Source organism: Eublepharis macularius, chromosome 11, assembly GCF_028583425.1.
Source record: "Eublepharis macularius isolate TG4126 chromosome 11, MPM_Emac_v1.0, whole genome shotgun sequence".
Taxonomy (NCBI): domain Eukaryota; kingdom Metazoa; phylum Chordata; class Lepidosauria; order Squamata; family Eublepharidae; genus Eublepharis; species Eublepharis macularius.
The window spans coordinates 3,588,232-3,611,635 of record NC_072800.1 but is presented as its reverse complement, the minus strand read 5'-3'; positions in this window follow the sequence as shown (position 1 = coordinate 3,611,635).

The following is a 23,404-nucleotide window of genomic DNA, read 5'->3' as shown; positions in this document are numbered from 1 at the left end:
AAGTTGGGGGTGGCGGTTAGAGAGAGAGAGAGAGAGAGAGAGGCTGCAAGAGCAGCCAGCCAGCTTTACAAAGGTTGTAGCTGCATTTGCCAGATAAACTTTAATCAATTCAGGTTAGTCCAGCATTAATTTATTCAGTATCCCGAATTTGTTCAAGATTCTCGAATGTTATTCAGTATATCTAGATAATACTAAATCGGCAATTATTTGGTATTATCCAGGTATACCAAATTGCATACCCCTAGCATACATCTCAGGCCACATATGCCTGAAACATGCCTTTTGAAATTTTGGGAACTTCCCAGGGGGAAACTGAGGAGCACGCCTTCCACTACTGACGCCACAACTTGTGAGCTGGGGCATTTTGCGCAGCTGAATGCCTGACCCATACACATGACTCTTCTCTGCTCAAAAGGGATGGAGAAAAACTAGGCGATGCCCATGCAGAGGCCCCCAGCTCACGCATTGCACTGTCTGCATCAGGGCACGGGATGAGCCATTCACGCGGCCCCTGGGTACGTTGTCAGCACCATCATGCATTATTAGCCACTCGTCCTTATTGACAAAAATGACTTGCAATTATATTTTGCTTCTTGGACTCTCTCTTCTTCTACCTATTACCTGCCTTTGATTGCTCACAGGTGGGGATGAAAGCACTGCAAATTTTTTTGACAAAAATCAAACACAAATGCCGCTTTGATGAGGCAGCAGTTTAAAGCAAACAAGATGACAGATAGTCTCATGAGTATTCTGGGAAAGTGTGAGGAAAGATTAAAGGAAATAATGGTATTTCTTTAGAAAAGGGCAAGGAAACAGAAGGAACATAACAGAGATTCTTCGACTTCGGAAAGAATTGTATGGCACTCACTTGCGATGCACGTTTCACATTAGAAAAGACTTCCGTATTTAGGTAAAATGTAGACATCAGAGTCTTACCTTCCTTAGCTGTTTCATACCCTGCAACATTTCACAGATGAGATGAGGGCCACTTACCTCATCTCTATTTTCATAGGAAGTATCCCTGCCCAATGCTGTCTCTGCTAGAGATACGTGAGGAACGGCTTCTCGTCTGATGTGCGTTGGTATTTATTTACTCTGAAACAGCATGTTCTGCACAGCCTTCAGAACCAGGCTTTATTCATAAACTGACAACGATGGATTCTTTTTAAGAAATAATACTACCTGTACAGATTTCTAGCTGAGTTTTCACTGAAGTGGTAAACTGTGGCCGAGTTACATCACTTCATGCTACAGGTACCGACTCATATGCTCCTCCATGAAAACAGAAATTTCTATATGCAGTAAACTAGAATGTAAAGCAGAAGGCTGTTTAAACTCCCCTCCCTGACATTCTAGTTTTCTATGTGCCGGGCATTCAGATGTATGAGCCCCCTCAATCTGGTGTTGGTGTTGGAGGACAGTTATATGGATACCATGGACTGTCAAAAAGATAAATAAGTGGGTTCTAGATCAAACCAAGCCTGAATTCTCCAGAGAAACTAAAATGGCTAAACTGAGGATATTACACTTTGGTCACATCACGAGAAAACAAGATTCACTGTAAAAAAACAATGATGCTAGTAATAGTTGAAGGCAGTAAGAAAAGAGGAATAATAACAACAACAACAACAACAACAACAACATTCGATTTATATACTGCCCTTCAGGATGACTTAACACCCACTCAGAGCGGTTTACAAAGTATGTCATTATTGGTTGTTGGGGGTTTTCCGGGCTGTATTGCCGTGGTCTTGGCATTGTAGTTCCTGACGTTTCGCCAGCAGCTGTGGCTGGCATCTTCAGAGGTGTAGCACCAAAAGACAGAGATCTCTCAGTGTCACAGTGTGGAAAAGATGTAGGTCATCTGCAGACTTGGACAGCCTGAAAAATCAGCAGTGGCTGAACATAGCCTAACTCAAACAGGGCACAGTATCTTATTCCAGGACACCAAAATACTGGACAACACTTCCAACTACTTTGTCAGACTGCACAGGGAAGCCATTGAAATTCACAAGCATAAGCAAAACTTCAACAGGAAAGAAGAAACCTTAAGAATGAACAGAGCATGGGCTCCAGTTCTGAAAAACACCAGGCCAACAAAACACTCCACACCCGACAATAGCCCTGCAGAGAAGATTAGCACATCAAGCACCAATCCATATGCAAAAGAACCTCCTCAGGTTACAGTGAAGCCTCCCGCCATTAGCATTCCACACCCTGGGAAACTCTTACAGAATGACTCAGCTCAACCCCACCCCTCCTGAGTAGATACAAATGACCTACATCTTTTCCACACTGTGACACTGAGAGATCTCTGTCTTTTGGTGCTACACCTCTGAAGATGCCAGCCACAGCTGCTGGCGAAACGTCAGGAACTACAATGCCAAGACCACGGCAATACAGCCCGGAAAACCCCCAACAACCATCTATGTCATTATTATCCCCACAACAAAACACTCTGTGAGGTGGGTGGGGCTGAGAGAGCTCCAGAGAGCCGTGACTGGCCCAAGGTCGCCCAGCTGGCTCCAAGCGGAGGAGTGGGGAATCAAACCCGGTTCTCCAGGTTAGAGTCCCGCACTCTTAACCACTACACAAAACTGGCTCTCAAGACCCAACATGAGAAGGATTGATTCAATAAAGTAAGCCACGGCGTTCAATTTGCAAGACCTGCGCAAGGCTGTTAAAGATAGGATGTCTTGGAGGCCATTAATTCATAGGTCACCATAAGTTGGACGTCACTTAACAGCACAGAACACACAAGTGGTAACGTCCAGATACAAGTTTACCTCCTCAGTGAAAAATAGGCCTCTGCTTAATCTCACCATGTATCAAGTTGCACCTATTACAATAGCTGTAATCAGGGCTCTTTTTCTGGGAAAAGAGGTGGCGGAACTCTCTAGTATCACATGTGTGCGCATGAAGCACGCACATGCTCCCAGAAATGCATGATGACGTCACTTCTGGAGGTGACGTCACTCCCAGAACCCAGCACAATGCATTACAACGAGATAAATGTCAGTAAGCTTGTAAAATTACAGTATTATGAGAAAGGTTTTATTTTCCTTTCTGTATCCTCTACAAAAAGTGAAATCTTCCATTCCCTTTCCCAAACATTTCATTTCTTTGGAATCATATTTTAAAATATGCAAGAAGGAGGGGGCCTCTAGAAATCCAAAACCCATCTCACAAATCTAAATTCTAACAGATTCCCTCTGCCAGCGTAGAAAAAAAAAATCCAAAATTCTTTCTCAAAATTCCACAGAGTCTGAAATTCCTAATCTAATGAATATTAAATTTTTAAATTTTCAGGGAGAGTATTGCTTTACTGGAGCAATGCAAAATTAGATACTCAACTTTAGCTGCATTAGATCTATACTTAGTTTAAAATGGCTTTTTTTGTTGCCTGCCAACTCTCCCTTACCAATGGCTAAGCTGCTGTGACATTGTGAAATGCTCTCAAATATTCCAATGTCCCAGACAAACAATATTCATAAAAACTTCCTTAATATCCGTATGTCCACTGCAATTCAGTGATGTTAATCAGCTGAGGGTGGGGAGAACCATTTGAGTTATAGCTGTTAAGACATAAGAACACCTATATGCTGATGAATGTATTGATGAAAGCCTTCTGTGACTTGGACACAGCTATCCACTCCTAGCATAAAACTGGAATAACCATAACTGATATTTTAACTAATACAAATAACCATAACTAATATATTTAACTAACACAGAACCAATCTGCATTCAAAAGCTGTGGGAACCATAACAATGTCAACTTTAGTCAACAAAAGAATGAAAGCAACACACACACACACACACACACATGCACAGCCCCACCCACCCCCTGAAAAGAAAGCTGAATGAACTCAAAGCAACACACACACAGCCCCCAACAGCCCCCACACGAAAAGAAAGCAGAATGAACTCAAAGCAGCACACATACACACACAGCCCCACCCACCCACCCCAATGAAAATAAAACAGAATGAACTCAAAGCAGCACACACATACATAGAAACCCCTGAATGAAATGAAAGCAGAATGAACTCAAAGCAGCTTAACCTCCTCTGCAGAGCCTGCAGGGCCAAAGGAGGAAGGAATCACATGGGTAGATTCTAGAGCTGCTGGAATGGCGTTCTGGAGCATTCCCCCTCAAAAAAGCCCTGGCTGTAATTCATACGTTCCACTACATTTACTGTCTGAATAAGATGTGAGATTGAGAAGGGAGGTGGGAATAGGAAAGAAGAAGTGCCCTAGTATTTTCTGACTAGGCAACCAAAACAAGACTTAACTTAGACATAGCCCAGCTTGATTTTTAAAAATGTCTTGTAATTAGTCATATATTCAAAGTACTGATTTTTAGTTATAAGACTTGGGGCTAGAGTACTATGAAGACTGCCTCCTCCCATATTGTCCACCGTCCGCCCTCCATGAAGATCCTCTTCCCAAATTCTGCTCTTTGTCCCCCTGCCTGCAGTGGTAAGTGGCAACAAGAGCAGGCTTCCCAGTTGCCCAGCAGTGGCAAGAAATCTCCTGGGAGTTTGCCCCGTTGCCTGCTGAACGCTGGCAGTTGGCGGGAGTTGGCAACCCCCCTGAGATTGCACATCATTGGCAGGCAGCCTGGGAAAGCATGCACAGAGTGTGCTTCCAAGGTGGGTGCAATGATGTCACTTCCTGAAGTGATGTTGTTGCGCCAGCCATGGGCATGTTCCTACACTTCACTGGAGCCAATTTTGGCCCCAAATTGGCCAGAATTAGCCCTGTGCAAAGTGCAGAAGCACGCCTCACGTGATGATGTCACTTCTTGGAAGTAATGTTATCGTGCCTCTCTGGGAGTGTGCGTATGCAACGCGCATGTCCAGGGAGCACAGAGCAGATAAGTCCCAGGTCTCCCCCCCTTGACAAGAGGGTATAGGGACTTGAGAACCCTAGACAATAGCCAGGGCTCCTTCAGTGATGGCACCTTGCCTACATGAGGCTCCCCTGGTACTTGCCTTATTCTCTTTAAGGTGTCAGGCCAAAACTCTTACTCTAACCCAGGCTTTTAACTGAAGAGTTCTATCGTTTTAATTGCTCTATGTTCTTCTTCTAGCCTCCATTGTATGGAAATCATTCAGGTGGCTTGCTGTTGCTTTAAACTGTTCTCCTGCCCTGCTGGAGTTTATGCTATTTTTATGCCTTGCCTGGATTATATGGTGTTTCTGTGCTAGTGCTGGGTTTTATGGCTGACTGTTATTCATTTTTGTGTTTCTAAATGATTTCACTGTATTATTTGACTTTGTGATCTCCTTTGAGCAGGTGCAGGAATTCCTGACCCCCAGAGCATTTTGTGTTAATAAACCACCAGGAATCTTGTTCAGGAGACCAGGTGGTGACAGTGGTCTCTGGAGAGGCAGGGTATATATTTTCTAAACAAACTGTCATGATCCTCAAGGAAGCTTGAGGCCTTGCTGTAAATTCCCAGGCCTGGCTGCCTGGGATCCTTCCCAGCTGAAAGATTGGACTTAGGGAAATTGGAGGGGAAGAGAACATCAGTTGGTACAGAGGAGGCTGGACCAAGGGAGAAACAATATCACCCCCCCCCCCAGTGATCCCCTTCCCTTGGTGGGGGAGGAGGATCCCTTACTCTCAGCTTCTGCCCTCTGCCAACTTTCACCTGGCTGGTGGAGGGGGGGGGGAGAGGTATGTGAACAGGTCAACAACCGTTATTCCTAGTGCGACGCAGAAACTCAGGGGAGCACTAGGCTTCCCAGTTGCCCACCAGTGGCAGGCAATCTCCCAGAAGTTTCCACTGTTGCCTGCCAATTGCAGCAATTGCTGGGAAGTAGCAAACCCCATGGAAAGCAACCCGGGAAAGTGCACATTGAGTGTGCTCCCAACGAGGCACAACAACCGCACTTCCTGAAGTGATGCCATTGTGCTGGCCATGGGAACGCTCCCGTCCTTTGCTGGGGCCAATTTTGGCACCAAATGGAGTGTGGGAGCATGCCCATGGCTGGTGAGATGGCATTACTTCCCAGAATAACATTCCCAGGATGTGACAGGTGAGTGCCAGTTCCCCCCTCCCACCAGGAATGTATAGGGATCTGGTAACCCTAGATAGCGCCAGGGGCCTACCCTGATGTGCCTCCAGAGGGCGCTACCATGGCGGGAGGCCCAGATGAGGCAGCCCGTCCCGCCAGAGAGCGTGCCGTGGTGGGAAGCCCAGGCCAGGATCAGGCACGGAGCAGGTGGCAATGCCTGTCCCCTGCCTTCACCCAGCTGGGAACAAGAGCAGACAAGGTGGTAATGCCCGACTCCCACCTTCACCCAGCTGGGATCATGAGCAGAGAACTGAAACAAAAGAGGCAGCCCAGAAGAATCGAACCCATAGAAAAGTGGGAAAGCCACTATCTGAGCAAAAACTAATGTTATCACTATGATGAATTCTCAACTAGTATATTAAGTTAACTAGTATATTAACTAGTATATTAAGTTAATATGTTCATAAAAACAGGAGAATAAATATCAATATCAATACATTCCACAACTATTTACAGCATATAAACAAGTTTAATAGTCGTTCTGTTAAAGGTAAAAAGTCCCATTATCCAGAAAGTAACTTTTTCTTCCTTTGAAGATACTAAGTTGAAGGTATTATCTAAGTTAACTAGGAGATGCCAATTGGTGCAAAATGCTGTGGCTCGACTGTGATCAGGAGCGAGCAGGAGCATGAACATCACTCCCATCCTACAGTTGCTCCATTGGCTACCCATCAGTTACCGTGCTCAGTTCAAGGTATTTGTTATTGCATACAAAGTTCTTCATGGCTTTGGTTCGGCATACCTATGGGACTGCCTCCCTCCCTATGTTCCTCCACGGCAGCTTCGCTCATCTGAACAGGGTCTCCTGCAGGTGCCAGGCTGCACACAGGTGAAGTCAGCAGCAGCCCGTACAAGGGCTTTCTCTGTGGTGGCCTCTACCCTGTGGAATGACCTGCCTGAGGAAGTCAGAAGAGCCCCCAATCTCCTGGCTTTCCACAAACAATGCAAAACCGAACTATTCAAAAAGGCTTTTTACTCAAATGGGAGGGCTGTATTGTACGGATGGGGTCTCAGATGCTTCGCTAATGAGTTAGGGACTGTAGACTTCATCATTATATTGCCTTACATATTATCTATTGCTTAAAATATGTACTCCTATGTACCACTGGGGCTCCATGTTGTCTAATAGAATTATGTTCTGTTTCAGTATTTTTTCTACTCTGTATTGGATTCTTGCTAATACAATACAGATTGGATCTATTTGTATCTTGTATCTATTTACCCTATGGCATTGTTTATGGAAATGTCCTTTACAGTACTGATTGTGCTAATCTCATACTGTGTAATCCGCCTTGAGTCTCAGTGAGAAAGGCGGACTATAAATGACATAAAGGATACATTGTAAGTTTGTAAAGCAATTTTTATTAACAAAATTACTTTCTGGATAATGGGACTTTTTACCTTTAACAGAATGGCTATTGAACTTGTTTATATGCTGTAAATAGTTGTGGAATGTATTGATATTGATATTTATTCTCTGCATTTATGAACATATGCACCTAGTCACTTTGTATATTAATATACTAGTTGAGAATTCATCATAATGATAACATTTTTTGCTCAGATAATGGCTTTTCCGCTTTTCTGTGGGATTAGAAGTAGTGCAGGTGGCAATGTCTGCACCCCGCCTTCACCCAGCTGGGATCAGGCATGGAGCAGGGGGCATTGCCCGCCCCTTCACCTAGCTGGGATCAGGAGCGGAGCAGGTGGCATTGCCCGCCCCCGCCTGCACCCAGCTGGGATTACGAGTGGAGTAGGTGGCACCCGACCAGGATCAGGCGTAGAGTATGCATCCATGCCCCTCCCCCTTCACCCAGCCGAGATCAGTCATGGAGGAGGAGGAGGAGGGAATGCCCACCTGCCCCCTCCCCTTTCTAGAGCCCTTTGTATATTTTCCCACAGCAAGCTTTGTTACTAGTAGCAAAATATTTAAATTATATTAAATTTTATGGCACACACTACTTTTTTTTTCACTGAATACAGCTTATGACGTGTTTACGTATGGGAGGAAAGAGATTAATCCACCGTCCCTGCTTTCACACAGCTTAAAAATGTCATCGGTGGAAAAAAATGTTCTAAGGATGGGCATTTGAGGAGATTGCAGAAGAGCAGTGAGAAGGACCAAGGAATGATTGGAGGTTATAGCGCTGCAGATGGATGAACCCTTTTCATTTAAGATGACGGCTTACATAAAAACCGGGATGTGGTTGACAGATGAAAGATCCAAGAAGCAGATTAACAAAAATGCTAGCAATGATTATTTCTGACAGAGAATGCATCACGTGGCAAGGAACGTGTGGACTTGCACCTGGAAGAGATTTTCCAGAGGATACAAACAGCATAGGCATTCCTGGTCCTGGAGCTGTGGAAGACACAGAAAGTGATTTGCTCTGCTGTAACTTTTCTGGTGTATTTGAATCGCTGAATCTGAGAGATCAGCCAGATCCCAATACTAACTTCTCCTACCAGAGGAATAAAGGACCAAAACCTGATGCATGCCGCAAGGTGGCCTCATTCAGAGGATGAATTTGATTGGAGAGAAAATCAGAAGTATCCCTCGGAAGAGGACCTGGTTGCTCTTTGGTGGTGGCAGCCCATGTCCCTCAGTGTGTTGCTCTATCCATGGCTAATGGGGACAAGCCAAAGTGCCTCTCCCTGCGGCAAAGAGTGCATTTCAGCACCTTCTTCTGGACCTCCAACCATCTGTTGACGCTTCCCCTCTTTGGGCTCCCTGCCTCAGTCTCAGTAGAAAGACAGAAGTCCTCCTTTACTTTACATGTAAAAAACCCGAATCTGTCTCTTGCACAGCAATTCCATATTTCAGCATCGAGAGGGTCCAGAGTCATCACTTGAAGACTCCAGCCACAGTTTTAATCTATAGTATTGCCATATGTGCAAATGCTGCAAGTAAGAGTCTGACTCTGCAAAATGAGCAGTTCATAACTCAGTTGTGTGGGTGGAATTAACTGCGTGGTTTTCCATGCAGGAAGCTAATGCTAGTAAAAAGGATCCTACTCTTTAGTTATCTAAAGTATTAAAATGTACTCTGCAATAAAACAAAATCTGTGTTGGTAAATGCATCAGAGATTTTAGTGGTGAATTAATGAGATAGGGATGCACCCCTCTGGCATCTCAAATGTCAACGTGCCAATCTCATAAATTCAACAACACCCCAGGAAGCCAGTCTTCAGGCTGGACAAGCAACAACCTCTGGAAGCATGTCTCAGTACATTGTAATTAATTGAAAAGACAAGGAAAACTGAATTTCGGAAGGCTTTAAATATATTTTCCCCCGTTTTCTGCTTCAGCCTACCAGAAAATTAAATTCTCTATCACTAGCAGTGCTGTGGCAATTTTCCAATTTCTATCATAATGATGAAGCCACCATTTTCAGCGGACTCTGTATATAGTGCTAACTGTGGATTTTGCTCACACTCCGCCTGGTATTTAGAGGACAGAATGGTCATTTGGAGAGAAATACTGACCGCAGCTGGCTGAAGTGAATGTCTACCAAGTCTCTCTCAATATTGTATTACCTGCCCATGTCTTCTCTCACAGCTCCAACTCATTGCAAGCCACAGCACGGCACTGGCTCCTCAGAGAGACTGTAATCTCCGCAACCAGGGGCCAAGTAAAAACTACGTCAATTGTGATTTTAAAAGGAAGCATGCTATACATATGCCCAATATGAAAACCAGCTGTATTCGGAAATAAATTTGGTAATAATTTATATTGGGTTGAATGGGAAACAGAGTAGAAATTAGCATTTGTAGTGAGATAAGAATCCTCTGTCTCTGTTCAGCCCCAGGGTCTCTATTGTTCTGAACTTGTTCAAAGTACAATTAAAATTAAAGCAAAAGAGTTTTCAGCTAAATGTCAGGAGGAACTTCCTGACAGAGCCGTTCCTAAGCAGAACAGGTTCCCTTGAGGAATGATGGGCTCTCCTGCCTTGAGGGCCTTAAAGGCTAGAGGGTCACCTGTCCGCTATGTTGATTCCATGGTTCAATATAAATGTATGCCGAGAGGAAGAGGGAGGTCATGAAGGCATGAACCACTGCAAGGCTCTTGTCACCCTTCCTCACCTGCCCAGGGTAATGCCGATCACCACTTGGGGGTCAGGAAAGAATTTTTCTCCAGGTCAGATTTGCCAGGGGTCCTGGAGGTGTTTTGCCTTCCTCTAAGCATGGAGCAGGGAGCACTGGGGGAGGTGACGGGGGGAGGGGGGAGATAGCTGTGAATTTCCTGCATTGTGCAGGGTTAGACTAGATGACCGTTGGGATACCTTTCAGCATTACGTTTCTAAGTATTTTTGAACTTGTAAATGAACTCAAGTTCAGCAATCTCATGTTGTAATCTGCCCTTGAAGCTTATTTGTCTGAGGATGGCTACTTTTAGGTCAGAACTGGAATATCCTAGAAGATTAAATTTATGTCTATTTATTCTTTTGTGTAGTGACTGAGCAGTTTGCCTAATGTAGAGAGTGGAAGGGCATTGCTGACACTTGACGGCATAGATAACATTGGAAGATGAGGAAGTAAATGAACCTGAGATGGCATAACTGGTGTTTTTGGGGTCAGTGATTGTACTGTCAGAGTGAATATGCGGGCACAGTTGGGTTCACAGTTTATTGCAGGCCCTTGTCCCAAAGTCCGTGCCCATGTTAGCAAGTACTTGATTGTGAGTGAGAAGCTCTTTAAAGTTAGGGGGCTGCCTGTGGAAAAGAAAAGGCTTCCCTCCCAACGCTTGTGAGAGAGGAGTATCATTGTTCAGCACAGGTTGCAAGTCACTAATGATGAGTTGAACTGGTTGTAGCTGAGAGCTGTACGTGTCCGCTGGTGTTGTTCTGTTGTTGTTTCATTTGGGCCAATCTTGTGGCAGGCTATCCCTTGGTATCATTTTGGCTTCATCAATTTGTTTCCTTGCTACACCAGGTGGGTATTGTAATGTCAAAAATGTCGGCTGTCGATCCTGCAGGTGAGAATCTCTGTCGGAGGGATTGGAACAGATGCGGCTGTCACAGAGGGCTTGGCAGTAGCTGAAGGATTGTTTAGGATGGTGACTGGAGGCCCAATATCACTACTATCGTTTATTACTGCGCTGGAAATTTTGGCAGCGAGAATCATACGAGACAGTAGAATCGCTGGAATAAAGGAGTGGAAAGAAATATATATGATGAAAAGCTACGCAGATGAGGTGGTCATATGAGTAACGAATCCACACACTTTCCTTATTTATGTACTGGAACAAATATTAAGATTTGGACAGTATTCTAGATACAAATTGAATAAGAAGAAAACAAAGATAATGTTACTTTTGACAACGACAGAGGAATCCCAGAATCACAGTGTTACGCTCCCTCTCACCTCCTGGAGGCGTCGGTGGGTCCTCCTCCGGCAGAGACTGGTCAAGTGGGTCCATCTCCCCGCCCCCCTCACAGCCTACTGCCAGCTGCTGACTCCGGGTTGTGCCATCTCTCCTCTGGGCACAGCCCGATGGGGCTCCCCTGTGGGCCTCAGAAAGGGTGGCCTGCCCTTGAGTTCTGGCACTCTTGAGTCATGGCTCACCACGGGCAAGCCCTGCCCCAGTTTAGAGGACGGGCTACCTTCTCTCTCCTCCCTGGCCCAGGTCTGGAGCCCTCCTAATATACCCTCCCCAGTTACCAGCCCCTACCAGCCTCCCACATGCCGCCCCCAAGGTGCTCCCCATCACCATCGCCAGCTGGGGCTACACCCTTGTCCCCCCCAGCCACTTGCCCCCATTGGCTGCCCTGTCTGCCTTTCCTCCCCCCCCCCCCATCGCTCTCTCCCTCCATGAGCAACAATTGCTCCTTCCAATCATGGGCTCATGGAGCCCTAGGCAGCCCTGACCTGCTGGAAAGGGGCGGCTGTCAGCACGCCTGTGCCCGGACACTTCCCAGCTGGGGAGGGTGCAAGTGGCCGGGCTGCACCTGTGCTGGGCACTCCTTCGGCTGGCTCCTGGTGTTGGCTGGGGAGGGGGCTTTGGAGTCCGAGGTGGGGAAAGCCGACCCCGGACAGACAGAATCACAGAGTTGGAAGGGGCCATACAGACCTTCTAGTACCAACCCCCTGCCCAAAGCAGGATGAGCCTAAAGCATCTCTGACAAGTATTCATCCAGCCTCTTCTTGAAAACTGCCAGTGAAGGTGAGCTCACCACCTCCCTAGGCAGCTGATTCCACTTTTGAACTACTCTGACCGTGAAAAAGTTTTTCCTAATATCCAGCCAATACCTTTCTGCATGTAATTTAAGCCCATTGCCTCGCGTCCTACCCTCTGCTGTCAACTGGAACAGCTCCCTGCCCTCCTCCAAATGACATCCTTTCAAATATTTAAAGAGAGCAATCATGTCCCCCCTCAACCTCCTCTTCTCCAAACTAAACATTCCCAAGGCCCTCAGCCTTCCCTCGTATGGCTCAGTCTCCAGACCCCTGATCATCCTCATCGCTCCCCTCTGCACCCTCTTGATTTTGGCCACATCCTTTTTGAAGTGAGGCCTCCAGAACTTCACACAATACTCCATGTGCGGCCTGACCAAGGCAGTATAGAGAGGGGCTATGACCTCCTGCGATTTCGACGCTATGGCCCCTTTGATACAACCCAAGATTGAATTAGCCTTTTTTGCCACCGCATCACACTGACTGCTCATATTTAGTTTACAGTCCACTCTTACCCCAAGATCCCTTTCACGTATACTACTGCCCAGAAGTGTATCCCCCATCCAGTATTTGTGTTTCCCATTTTTGTGGCCCAGATGTAATACTGTGCACTTGTCTTTGTTGAATTGCATCCTATTCACAGCTGCCCACTTCTCCAGAGTATTCAGGTCTTGTTGAATTTTAATTCTGTCTTCTTGAGTGTTTGCTACCCCTCCCAATTTGGTATCATCAGCAAATTTAATGAGCAGCCCTTCCACTCCTTCATCCAGATCATTGATAAAAATATTGAAAAGTACCGGGCCCAAAACTAAGCCCTGCGGCACCCCACTGGACACCTCCCTCCAATCTGATGAAACGCCATTGACCACCACTCTTTGGGTGCGGTCCTCTAACCAGTTCCCTATCCACCGAACTGTCCTATAGTCCACTCCACAGTCTTCCAGTTTGCCCATCAGAATGTCATGGGGGACCTTATCAAAAGCTTTACTGAAATCCAGATAAATCACGTCAACAGAGTTCCCCTGATCCATTAAGCTGGTCACTCGATCAAAGAAGGAAACGAGGTTGGTTTGGCAAGATCTGTTAGGAAAAAAACCATGCTGACTTCCCCAGATCACCAAGTGGTCCTTCAGATGCTTACAGATTGATCCCTTTAAAATCTGTTCTAATATCTTCCCAGCAACAGAAATCAGACTGACCGGCCTGTAGTTTCCCAGGTCATCCTTCCTCCCTTTCTTAAAGATTGGGATAACATTCGCTCTTCTCCAATCTTGTGGCACATTCCCAGTCCTCCAGGAGGCCTTGAAGATGATGGACAGGGGTTCTGCAAGTTCTCAGGAAAGTTCTTTCAGCACTCTTGGGTGCACCCCATCCGGCCCAGGGGATTTGTATTCATCCAGTGCAGCCAGGTGCCTCTCCACAACCTCTCTGTCAATGTCAATTAGCCACTCAGGTGTCCTGCCACATTTTCTACTATCTCTAGCTGTGCTTGAGTTCTTCAAGGAGAAAACAGAGGCAAAAAATCCATTAAGCCTGTCTGCTTTTTCTCTGTCCTGCATCAGAGTTTCTCCATCTACTCCCAACAATGGTCCAATTGCTTCTTTTACCTTGCGTTTGCTTCTCACATATCTGTAGAAGTTTTTCTTATTGTAGAGAGCCCTCCTGGCCAGACCCAGCTCTTACTGAGCTTTGGCCTCTCTGGTGGCTGATCTGCAGTGCCTATTAACCCTCATATACTTGTCAGGACTGTGACCCACAGCCCTTCCATCTTGCTTTCTCATTTGCTGTACTTTTCCAGTATTGTTTTTGTATGTAGGTTCACAGGAGCAGCTTTGGTTCCCAAGACAGGTTTATCTGAGATGGCTCACCGCAGCGACCTTGGAGCAGTTGCTTTCACATTCCCAGCTTCCATACTAACTTGGCAGACAAAGGGGGAGACGGACTGGAGGGTTTGATATACTGTAACCAGCCATTAACACGTCATTCTCAACAAGAGTTCTGTGTACAGCCAAAGCTTCTTTCAACCTTTGGATTATCTATGGACACTTGTGCCTTCTGAATATATATGCTCTCAAGAAATAATCTTTGATTCAAGAGACCTTGGATTTCTTGCTGCAAGGGGTGGGAGATGAAATCAGAGTATCCTGCTTTCCCTAGACTGACAATACTCCTCTTTAGAGGTCTGTCCTTCTCTCCATTTCTGGAACATTTCCTTTTTCTCCCTTAGCTTATTCTGGAGCTCTTTGTACATCCACATCGGTTTCTTGGAGCCCTTACCATGTTTCCGTCTTGCTGGGATAGTGAGGGCTTGAGCTTGCAAAAGCTCATGTTTGAGAATGGCCCACCCTTCACTCGCTCCTTTTCCTTCCAGCACACTCCCCCACGGAATGACTCTCATCAAGCCTCTGAGTTCATCGAAGTTGGCCCTACGAAAATCTAACCTACGAGTCTGGCTACGAACTTCCTTGGCCCCCCACAGCAACTGGAATTCAAGGAGGACATGGTCACTTCCCCCTAAGGTCCCCACCACCTTCATCTCATCTACCAATTCTTCCCTGTTGGTTAATATCAAGTCTAGTATGGCCGAGCCCCTTGTAGCTTCCTCCACCTTTCGAAAAAGGAAGTTATTGGCTAGGCAGGTCAGGAAATTGCGTGATTCATGACGCTTTGCTGAGCCTGTCTCCCAGCACACATCGGGGAAGTTGAAGTCACCCATAATTACAAGGTTCTGATGTTTGGATACTCTACCAATCTGTTCAAAGAGGGCAGCATCCATTTCTTCTCGCTGGGCAGGTGGTCTGCAGCAGACTCCAACAATAATACCCTTTGTCCTTCTTCCTCTTATTTCTACCCATATGCTTTCCACTGGGCTGTCCACCCCATTCTCCATGTATTCTAGACACTATACCAAATCCCTTCCAGGTGTGAAGGCCCCTCCCCCAGGCAATTTTAGCAGCACTTCCCATGGGTCTGAGAGTGAAAGGCTTCCCTCACATCCCCCAGGTCAGTGAGATGGGTCAACACCCGGAAAACCTCTCCACAAGACTCAGTGGCTCAGCATTAGCACAACAGGCTGGCTACCAGCACCTTTCGAAATGGTCCATGTCCTGAGGACCTTTTAGGACCCCACCGACCTCTTCCTCTCTTATGGCTACCACATTGTTGAGGTGGGTTTGGGAGGATGCTGCATTCCTTGCTGTTGGAAGGCTTCCCTTATGGATACGGGCACACCCTTTGACAATGTCCCGTTGAGCATGCAGCGCCCCAGACACCGCTGGGGAGATCTCTGTGTGGAAGCCATCCGTTCCATTCTGTTCCATTGGGGGAACCACATCGGTGAGGTGGGTCTTGCTGGTGCTGTCAGGTTCTGACAGGTGACCCTCCAGATACTCCACTGCATCAGACCAGGCTGAATGAGTTAAAGCTCTTTTATTGGATCACAAGTTTATGCCTCTAACAAGGAATTGACAGGAATACTGGTACAAAGCATTCTTCCAAGTGGTGTGTGTGTGTGTCAGGCGCTGCCAGTTAGATCCCCAGTTACTTCACTGAAGACACTTCCAGAGTCCAGTTAAAGTTCCTTCCTTAGAGATCCATCAGTATCAGGGCACTCAGACAGCAGCATTGGCGGAAGTGACATAAAGGGGAAAAGCAATGTTAGTTATAGGGCAGGGTTCCCACCCTGGGATAAAGACCATTAGAATTTAGGCTCGCAGGGCCTAGAAGGTTGGAGGAGGTAGGGGAGGGGGAGACAAAGATGAGCTCATTTCATGTCTCAGGGAGATAAGGCTCTGGCCGGTACCTCAAGGACACTTTCCCATGCTAGTCAAGAAAGTGAAAGCAGCCACCTGCAAGATAAGCGGCTCCTGGCTACACAGTTAGACAGCCTCACAGACAGTTCTTTACACATTCTCAGAGGCTACAGAGAATAATAGGTCCTCATGGCAGATTAGCAAGGCACATCTGACAGGGGGCAAAGTTTTCTTCCCCCAGGCATAGGTAGGTGTCCTCTTGAATAGGGGAGCCGAAGTCTCCTTCCCCCAGGCATGGGGAAGGGTCATCTTGAATAGGGGAGCACAAGCCTCCTTCCCCCAGGCATGGGGAAGGGTCCTTCTGAGTAGGGGGGCCAAGGTCTACTTCCTCCAGACGTGGAGAAGACACCCTTCAAAGGCAGATGTTCCATTCCTTCACAGCAACTGCATTGGCAAGGTGTCTTTTGCCATTGACCGTCCAAATAGGGGAGCCCAAGTCTCCTTCCCCCAGGTGTGGGGAAGGAACCCTCCTGGGCCCGCGAGGAGGGGGTGGCCACCGATGAAACCCACCTCAACAATGTGGTGTGGCCTCCTCTAGTCATAGGGGGTGTTTGCGGCCAGTCCATCTCCTGCCATAGGAGCCCGTGAACGCCTCCCAAGCCCTCAAGGAGGGGGCAGCCACTGACAAAAGTCACTTCATGAATGTGGTGGCTGCCACCCTGTCACAAAGGGGGGTTAGGGGCCACCCCACCCCCGCTACAGGAGACATTTGCCCCTGGGGGTTGGAATGGCAGTGGGCCCTTGAAGCCTCCCACATCCATGAGGAGGGGGCGGCTACCAAAGAAACCCACCTCTCCAATGCAGCAGCCGCCCCTCAGTCACAAGGGGTTTTTGGGAGGCACCCCACCCCCCACTACAGGAGCCTGTCGCCCCTGGGGAAGGAAGAGTGTCAGGCCCCTGACCTCTTCCATGGCCCTTGAGGAGGGGATGGCCATCAATAAAACCCACCTCACCTTGGTGGCCACCCCCACAACTGGAGCCCGTGGCCCACGGGGTAAGTAAGGGAGGCAGGCAGCACTTGACCGCCTCGTGGTCACGCGAAAAAGGGGCAAGGAAGTCATCTACTCCAGGTGGCCACCTCCCAGACACCTGGTGAGGTGTTGGGGGCCACCTCCACTTCAGGAGTCTGTAGGTCATGATGAAGGACCAGTAGTTGTCTTACAGGGTTGGGATGGGAAGGGTGACTGAACGGCTCTGGTGGTTATCTGGTTGCAATGCACAGGTTGTTCCCCCTCTTGAAAGTCTTCTAAGGGCCCCTTGCTCCTAGAGACATCAGCCACCTCCCCGCCAGTGCAACCTCCATTCCTCCTCGCACAGGTCCGGCTTCCTCCATTGGTGGAGCTTCTCATTATGGAATGAAATCTTGACATGCAATGGAGACCTGCTGATGCCTAGCTGTCCACATCTGCCTCCTCCCAGTCTTGGTCTGTCCTCCACAAAATCCTCACTTTCATTCTCCTTTCCACGTATGTCCCATAAAGATGTCTGCCCCCCAAGAGTCCTGTCTTTTAGTCTCCCCATGCCCAGGTCTGCCTCCTCATGATGATTGTTCTCCCTCCATTTCCTATACAGGGATATTCTTGTCTCCCAAAAGAAATCCACTCCCTCCCCCCAAATTTAACCTCCTCTCATAGATTGTCTCTGTCCTCCTGTCCTTTAAAAGAATACTTCTCCTACTGTCTCCCCAAAAACATCTGGACTGTCTCCTCAAAGAGTACTTCTCTCCTTCCCCATTCCAGCCCCAGAGCAGGTTTTCTGCTCTGAGGAACTGTCATTCCACTCTGAAGGCCGTCATTCCATTCTCAGAGGAAGATTCCCCAACTCCATCCCACGTTTTCATTACAATTTTTTGTTGCTGCAAGCCAATGCAAGTTACGGCTCCTATTCTATGTACAGGAAGTTTCTTGGGAGTGGCCGCTTTGGGGGTCTGTAACTCAGCCATCTGAACTGCAATTTTGGCCAAACTTGGAGGATGGTTGGAGGAGAGCCTGCTGAAGATTCTCGGTGAGTTTGGCATCTGTGAATGCGAAGGGGGTGGTCCCAGGGTCCCCAGAAATGATGGACCACAGACTGATGAAGCAGTCCACGAATTGGGGGTGGGTCCCTGAGTGGTCCATGGTCCGTAAAAATCGATGGACCACGGATCAATGGTCTGTGGGGTTTTCCCAGTACTAGGAAGAATCTCAGCTGTCAAAATGAATATTTTACCTAAATTGAAATTTTTATTTCAAATGATTCCAATTTATATAGAACAAAAGATTCTCAACAAGTGGCAGAAAGTAATAAATGACTTTATTTGGAAAGGAAAGAAATCAAGGATAAGATTTAAAGTACTACAGGATGATAAAAACCAAGAAGGACTGGAAGTACCGAATATCAAATTCTATTATCAAGCAGCGAAGTTAATTTGGATAACAGATTGGATTATAAATCCAAGTAGCAGACAGATCAGATTGGAGACAGTGGACTTAAAGAAGGCGTGCACAATTATTTATGGATCAAGAAATCATGGAAAACTATTCACAAACAGGATGGGACCCATATTATAAGGGATGGATTGCTTAAAATGTGGTTCCAATGTGGAAATAGATTTGAGTCCACTAATCTCCCCACTGAAATCGCCAATTAATGCTAACTATGATGCAGCCATGAGGAATAAAATAGATCATCTCAGCTATGAATCAATGATGGACAACAAAGGAAATGTAAAAACCAGGCTAGAAATCCAAGCTCATGGCAAAAATATTCCATGGCTGATGTATCATCAAACAGTATCAAGATTAAAGGAACAAACTCTTAAAGAACATGGTAGATTGAGAGAAAAAACGCAATATGAACTATTAATATCTGGAGATTGGAAGCATCTCTTGGGGAAGATTTACAAAATCTTATTGTAACATCACACAGAAACAGAGCAAGTTAAAACTTGTATGATAAAATGGATGGAAAACTGGAGAAACTATCTGATTGAACGTATGGGAAAATTTATGGTCTAAGGACATAAAATTAATAGATTGTCAGTTATTGAGAGAGAATTGGTATAAAATGTTCTTCAGATGGTACACTAACACCAAAGACATTGCGAGAATTAGAAAGGGTTACAGAGGATACTGTTGGAAATGTCAAAGCATGGATACAATATTTTATCATACGTGGTGGAAAATATTGGATAAAGATACATGAAGAGATGCAGAAGATTCTCAAACTTAGATATGAATTAAATCCAAAAAATAAGCTCTTAAATATCCTACCAACTTAGAAAAGAACAGGGAGAACTTTTCTGTTACATAGTGACAGCACCAAGAGTATTATTTCCAGGAAAATGGAAAATAGATATCTGTCCTGATGTGTTAGAGTGGAGAGATAAGATTCATGAATATGCATCAATAGATAAACTCACTATCTACATAACAGACTGATAGCCAAATTTGGGGGGAAATGGAAGGATTTCTTTGACTACTTAGGTAGAAATTAACTTAAGGCAACTTAGTATAAAGACAAAACTGATATTATAGTTTGTAGGGGTGAAACTAACCAAGGAGAGGGAAGGAGGGATGGAGAGGGGAGGAAAACTGTATGCAACTGTTTAGGTATATCAAATTTTGAATGTATTCCTTTATTAGTTTAATGTAAGTTTAAGTGTAGTGCTTATACAAGTCTTAAAACAATTTTATATGTACTGTTTATATAAGATTGTATAAGTCTCAACTCAATTTTCAATCTAGTATTTGTATAATCTTTTATTATGCACTTTCTATTTTCACATATTCTTTTAAAAATAAAATCTTTTTAATTTTTTTTTTAAGTATGTCTTGTGTGGATTGATTCATGCTGAAGTTGATGGTGGGATGGAAGTTGCTGAAGTCCTGGCAATATTCCTCCAGGTCTTATTTCCTGTGTATCCAGATGATAAAAATGTCATCAATAAATCTCAAGTGCAGGAGAAGAATCAGCGGGTGGGAGCTGAAGAAGCATTTCAGGATATTAATCTACGGATTACAAGGCAAAAAGTTTCTCCAAGAAAGAAATGCATATTAGATTTAAACTCTTTTCTCTGTTTTGTTTTGTAAACTTAAATTCTAAGCACAACCCCCCTTACTATAAAAAGGGAAAACAAATATTCCAAAGGTCTGTTTTTTAAGACAACAGAAACGCAGACTGGTAGAATACTCAAGAGTCCAGGGGAAAGAAGCTCTGCAATCTGAAAAGCTGTCTAACTCAAATACAGGGAGTACCGAAACACAAAAGGCATATTGTTTTCTCTGTCAGTTTATTTCTCCCTGTACCATTGTTTGACTTAGTTTTCTGCATATAGTGAGACATTTGAGACAAAAGCATTCCCTCCAGAAGCCTCAGCATTAAATATATTTGCATATGTAAATTCATTTATCACTGAGCCTTCAAGGAAGAATGCCTTTTTTGCTTCAAATTCCTTACTGTTAGGGGAAAGCTGAACCAGGCAAAGATAAGAAGACAGGGAGAAAATAAAGGCCCTTTGTTGTTGCTTTACTGTGGGAAGTTTCTAGGCCCTTGATTAGACAAGTTCTTGCATTTTATTGCCCCCTCCCACCCCATGCACACACAATGTACATCAGTGGTATTCACTCCATGGCTTGCAACGCCACATTCACAACTGCCATTATCCCAAAGAGCCATCTTTACTTTTGTCAGAACTGTGGCTAGATAAAATCCTTACTCCAGGCTGCCTTCTGCAATTAGACAAAAGTCCATTGTTTCCAAAAAGCATTTAATGAAGAAAAAGATTATTATAGTCCACTGGCCTGAATGCAATATCCAGGTTGGTACATATGCATTGTTACCAATGCCAGGCAAAGCAAGAGATACATATTAAATATCATAGCTGGCCCATCCTCCCCCCACAGTTCCCAAAATATTCCCTTTGAAGCTGCAAAAGCGAAAGCTTCCCCAAGGCCGGTTCTTGGTGGAACGTCGGTAGCCAAAATAATGCTGGTCTGTGAGATAGCTGCCTGGGAACCTCTGCACCTGGGGAAAAAAGCACTGAATACTGACAGGATTAAATATGGAGTCGGTTAAGCATAGGTATACAAAAGAGCATTCTGATCCTGACATTCTGCCCCCCCTAAGAACCCCCCCCCCGGCTTATGTGGGTAGCGAGAGTGGAATGCTTTCACCAGTCTAGGGGCATGGACATGTACAGCACTGACCCACTCATCAAACCCAGAATCAAAGTCCTTCCACCTAATTAGGTAAAACAGCTGGTTCCGTTTAATTTTTGAGTCCAGTATTTGTTGTACTTCGTAGTGGGTCTGGTCATCGATTAACGTTGGAATGGGGGGGCCTTTGATGTGCCACTGGTTATCTGTTGGAGCCTTTTTTAGGAGGCTGACGTGGAAAGTATCATGCACGTAGCGTAGGTTCTTTGGCAAATTTACAGCAACAGTCACTTTGTTGATTACTTTACGCACTGGGAAAGGTCCTAAAAACTTCAAAGCTAGCTTCCTGCTGGTTTGAGATAATTTTAGGTTTTTTGTAGACAGATAGACAAGATCGCCTGGTTGTAAATCCCATTCCGCCGCACGGTGGCGGTCTGCGTATTTCTTGTAGTCTTGCTTGGCTTTGTCGAGGTGTTTTTTGATTAGAGTCCATTGTTGAGCTGCTTCCCCCCACCACTCGGTGACGTCCTGAGAAGCTGTAGTTGGCGGGGGGAGCGCTTCGAACGGGAACGGCTTGAAGTGGAAGCCATAAACTACTTTGAAGGGAGTTTCTCCTGTAGACGTGTGTACACTGTTATTATAAGAGAACTCTGCTAACGGGAGCAAATCAACCCAATTGTCTTGTTGGAAGTTGATGTAGCATCTTAAAAATTGCTCTAATATCTGGTTAGTTTTTTCGGATTGTCCGTCTGTTTCTGGGTGATGGCTTGAACTGAGCCCTTGTTCAATTCCCAGTAGTTGCAAAAGCTCCCGCCAGAAGTTGGCAACGAATTGCCCGCCGCGATCCGAAATCACCTTGGGCCACGATGTTGAGTAGATCTTTGATGAGTGGAATGGGGTAGGCGTTGCTAGCGGACACAGTGTTTAGTCCCCGAAAATCAGTACACAGTCTCAAGCCCCCATCCTTCTTTTTCACGAACAACACTGGGGCTGCATGGGGACTATTTGCTGGGCGGATGAACCCCCTTCGCAAATTGAGATCAATGAACTTTCTAAGTTTGTCTCTTTCGTTGGGGCTCATAGGGTATAACCGACCCTTTGGCAGTGAAGCCCCTGGTAAGATTTCCACAGCACAGTCTGTCCTCCTATGCGGAGGGAGTGTATTGGCCTCTTCTTCGGTGAAGGCTTGAGTGAATGCCCTATATTGTTTAGGTATTTGGTTAATTTCTTCTTGGGTAAGTAGAGCTGAATCAGGTGTAGTGGGATTTCTTCCCCAGTTTTGATCCCAACGATGATTTTTACAAGATTCATGGGTGAAAGTAATACTCCCTTCTGCCCAATCGATGTGGGGGTTGTGATCACATAACCATCGGCTTCCCAGTATCAGGGGATATTTAGCTGTGGCACTAATGACAAAGGATCTGATTTCCCAATGTGATCCCAAGCCGGTTATGATCGGAGCAGTCTCTGTGGTAACCGGATTCATGTTAGTGCCATCCATTTGTTCAAAAATGACGGGTATATCCAATTCTTTCACTGGGAGCACTAGTCCATTAACTAAGGCAGGTGCAATAATGTCTCTAGAGCAGCCCGAATCAATGAGGGCTTGCACACGGATGTGCATCTTCTTATCCGCATTTACTAGCGTTACAGGAATGAACAGTATGGACCCCGGGGGTCGGTTTAACACCGGACCAGACTTACGTGTGATCTGCCGTTTGGGTCCTTTCATGACAGATCTATTTCGTTTCCCGACTCCGGGCTCTCGGGATTTCCTTCCCCGCTCAGGGCTGTTTGACCGTCTTCGGTGATCTCCTCCATCTCTAGTCCTCTGTCTGGGAAACTTTTTCTTGGCGCTCCTCTACTCCTTGGGGCAGTTCTGGGTACCGGAGAAGGGCGCGGCAGTGCCGGGCTGGTTAGGGGAGCTGGGCGTCGTAATTGGAGCGGAGGTCTTTGCACAGGCTGATATGGGCATTGCGCTGCGAAATGGCCACACTGGCCGCACTGTAAGCACAATCCCTGTTGCCATCTAGCATCTCGCGCTCCCCGGGTGGCATACCCAGTTCCCCTGCTCCCTCTCAGAGACAAAGGTGTGGAGGAGCGTCTTTGGCTCGGAGGTTGCTGATGTTGTTCTGCTAGACAAACTTCCAGGAGCCGATTTTCAACTTCGCAAGTCAACTGTATCCATCCTAACAGTG